This window comes from Lepidothrix coronata, unplaced genomic scaffold (assembly GCF_001604755.1).
Source record: "Lepidothrix coronata isolate B3197 unplaced genomic scaffold, Lepidothrix_coronata-1.0 Scaffold54, whole genome shotgun sequence".
Lineage (NCBI taxonomy): Eukaryota > Metazoa > Chordata > Aves > Passeriformes > Pipridae > Lepidothrix > Lepidothrix coronata.
Window position 1 is genome coordinate 4787530 of NW_016690234.1, and position 4404 is coordinate 4791933.

The following is a 4404-nucleotide window of genomic DNA, read 5'->3' on the forward strand; positions in this document are numbered from 1 at the left end:
AGCTTTGTTTTGACTCCTGCATCTTCACCTGTTTGGTTTCCAACACCTACCACTCTGGGAGCTGCGACAGAAGGACATTCCCTACGCATTCTCCTAAGAACCAATTACATGCACTGCAAACTTTCTACTCTGCTCTGTGTTGTACATCAGTTGCTTTAAGACCATTTAAAAGCCAACAAATGTACATACACAGATTTCTGTGGTCAGGACATCTGCACTTTCTCAACTGTTTCTAAAGCAGAAAAAAATGCCTATTAGTATAAAATTTGAAGAAAAATTGCCCACAGGAGGAATGGGCATTAGCCATGCTTCACTTCCCTCCTTTTTGTTGACATATGAAGCACTTTTTTTCTCTTCCTTTCTTTCCATTTCACAGTGGGTCTAAAGAGGTGAATCAGTGCACAGAGAAAAAGAGAGAAAGAGAGGGGGGAAAAAAGAAAAAAAACCCACAACCCTCTTTTTCCAGGGTGGGTATGAAATATGAAGGCCCAACAATTGTCTGAGCTCAGTGCATTGGAATAACATTGGTTAAATTATGGATAGTTTTGAATAGTGTCACTTTTTTTTTCTCTGCAGATGGTTGTTCACACAAGGAGTCTGGCCTGCATAATTGTATCACTAATAAGCAGTAAGGCAATTAGTTGTGTAAGTGTGCTATAATCATTCTAACAGAAGAGATGACGAAGAGACAAAAAAAGGAGGGGGGACAAAAAATGTCTTTTCTCAATTCATCAACTGACAGCCATAATTAGATATATATAATTGAAAATTCCACAGTAGGGGGGCCAGCTTATACAAATGAATTTTCTTTGCTTCTCTTATGCATTTTTTCCTTTCGCCTGAACATTCCCCCCAAGAAAAAGGCAGAAAATTTGTCATTCCAGGGGAGCGTATACTGTATGAACCACAGGCTGCTCATTCAGAGCAATGATGTCAGAATAACATCTTTCCCCCCCACTAAGAAATAGACAGCTTTGAACTGAGCCTTTATTAGCTGTTTTCAGTCAGTAGCGAATTAAAAAAAAAAAAAAAACAAAAACAAAACAAAACCAAAAAACCCCACATCACAACAAAAAGAACCCCAAAACCAGCACAGCCTTGGATGATCTATATCAATTTGCAGAACATGCAATGTAAAACTCCAAGAGGAGAGGTCACCTTTTTTTTTTTTCCTATTGACATGAAGACGGCTTGTTTTTGGTGCTGGGGGAAGAGTTCTGAGTTATAATAGAGCATTACATCATCAAGTATTATGGGAAGAAGGGGATTTCTTTTGAGCGAAGCCTGATTATCAAAGGCTATAATTAAATTTGGGCTAAAAATGCCCAAGTGCTTATGAGTTTGTGGAAACTATGCACAGAGCAGCTTTCCACTGAATTAATCAGCTTGCAAGTTTTCATTATTCTGGAGCTTCTCTTTTTAAACTGTAAGCTCACAATCACAGCTTTTTTTTTTTTTTATCAACAAACTCTTCTAAAATTTAATTGGACAAACCTTAACTGATTTTTTTTTTCCCCCTTAAAGAGAGAGAATGTTAAGGCTGGAGCTTGTTAATTAAGTTCTTTAAGTGCCCCCAGCTGTGCAATAAATTTTCAAAGCTCCACCACTGCATTTTTTTAAATGTTTGCTCCCACGTTTTTTAGTTAAAATATTTTTAAAAACGAAAGAGAACAAGCAACAATAACAGAATATTCAGAAAATTCCTATACATATGGATGATCCTGGATGATGAAAATTGAAATATTAGCAAACTGCAGCTGATTAGAATGTAGCTGCACATTACAGGAATGTTTTCAAGGACTACAATTAATTAATCTCTTCTAAAATAATTCAGCACCTCTTTTATAAAAAAAAAGAAGAAAAAAAAAGAAGGGTCTGTGTTAGATGTGAATAAGATAAAGTATCCCATGTAGTTGTTCCACAACAAAATCCTATTATCTAAAATCAGGGAAATGTTTTCTGAAACATTATGCAGAAACTTCCACTAATTCAAGGACCATATGCTTGGCAGGATAAGTCAACATAGTTCTATTATCTTAAAAAATATCAGTGGCCAGGGTTCAAATCTGAAGGCCTCACAATGAGAGGATGAAGATGACATGAAATCCTGCTTCTTAACGTCAGGTCACCAAAATACATATTTTCATAATTTATTAGCTAGCTATACATGTTTAATTTCTTAATGTTAGATGTACCAAAATATGCAACACCAGATTCTCCTTTGAAAAAAAAAGTGATTAAACAGATACCTGGCAGGGAAAATGTACTGAACATACTGATCATTATAGTCTGGAGAGCTATGAGTAACAAACTTCTGGCACCTTGGGCCAGCTCAAAAAGTTTGTTTCTGAAGAATAGAAACAGTGTATGATCCAATGTCACCTAAAATACCATGTGTCACAGGTTGTTCCTGCATCCCTGACTGCTGATTTTAACAGAACCTGACATTTCCAGGCTATCTGAGCAAAGTTTGAGACCTAGTGAGACCAGGCCACCTCATGGAATGGAGGATGTTCCTTGCTGCTTTTCTATTCACACAATGTAGTCAAAACTCTGCCAGGGTTTATCTGTGCTGGGGAGCACACAAGCAGTGAATTCATTTGAGCTCACACATCTTCCCAACACTAAGATGGTGGCAGGGCAAGTTGTGCAGGGGGGGGTTTGCCTTCCCCTTTTAAGTTTGTAGTGTCAGGCCCAGCCTAGGCCTAGCAGCAAGCCAGGCTAACAGCTTTTGCTTTGGTGTGCTTCTACAAAAAATTTCACATTACCACTATAGAGCCATGGGTTGTGCAAAAACTTGGAATGAAATGACTGAGCACTTAAAACCCCAATCAATGTTCTGGAGATCTGCTGGTGATTACTATTAGAAGCATCTTCAAATGCTTTAGGCTATTAGGAATTTTCTGACTGGCCCCAACACACTCAAGGATCCTGTTGACTGGATGAACAGACCTACAACTGCAAGACTACATTTCTCAACCACCAGTATCTATCACATTCCAGAAGAGAAAATGAATATTCAGTTAAAATCTTGACTTGTTTGTTCATTATTTCAAGCTGTTTCTTCAGCTCGTAAGACAACATTTCTCATTAGCAAAAATACAATCGGACACACACAAAGGATTGAGAATTATTTTGGAAATGCCTTTTTGAAAACCGAAAAATAACAACTACATTTTTCCTTTTGTTACAGCAGCTGCCTCAGGTGTTCTCTTTCTTGCAAACAATATAATTTATCAGATATTCTGAAAATCTATACTTAAGAAGTTAAATGAATGCGCATTCTACTGTATTATTTTTCTTAAAGAATTAACGGTTTTATTTTATCTTAAAAGATTCTTGGCTGCATTTCCATGGTGCACAATGACACATTTGGTTCTTTGTGTTTCTAACTAAGTAATGACATAGTTCCTCTAAACCATGAAAAAGGTTGCATTTGACCAAACAAGAAAGGATGAACTTCTTGGAAATTCTATTGACTGGATCTTGAATTAGACCCAGAACACTGGGACGAATCCTTTCTGCCCTGCAGACCCCTGCTAAACCTGGCTATAGCTGCAGTGGCACTGCATTGTTTCCTCCTTATTCACTGGGTACAGTAGTATCAACACAAACTGTACTCAACTGCTGAAAGCTTGATTCTCAAACATATGGATATGTTGAAAATTAAATTGCAGGGTTTATTTGAATTTATAGACAGCTCGGTGAATGTATTTTTGAGATACAGTCTCCGTCAAGGAGATAGATGTCACCTGCCATGAGGAACATGATTGTATAATGTTAAAATGCCACATTCTCTTTGTAGGTAATTCTATTCAATTGCTTCCTGCAAAGATTTGGGTAATGAACACTTGAGCATCTGTGGTGTGGCTTTTTTTTTTTCCCTTTTCCTACTCCCCTCCTCCCCCTTCTCAGAATCTTTCTCTGAATTTGTATTTCTTTATTGAATATGAAACTGCCAAGATTCTTTTACCAAGTCCCCTTTTGCATTATATTACTGTGTTGCTTTTACTCTTTTATTAAGATCCCTACCACTTCTAAACAGGGAAGATGTTGCAGGACAGAGTAAAGAAGATCAATGCGAAATTACTCAACCTGTGGGGCAAATTATTCTCTAGAGTCAGCCAACACTGTGGGAACAGTTCAACACCCTTTCAGTTAGAATTGCATTATCTTGTTTGTTTACATTCAAAGATTTCTTTTTTCTTTTAATCATAAGTCAATTGTAATTGTCACTCCGTTGTACAACTTAAATCCAAATAATCTTTCTCATATCTAACTCATTTTCTGAAGAATGGCACCTGGTCTGAAATACTGGATTCTATCATAGCAAACATAAGTAAATGGCTTGCAGTAACACACAACCCTACCCTCCACCTGTAAATTTTTGTGTTGCTTATACAC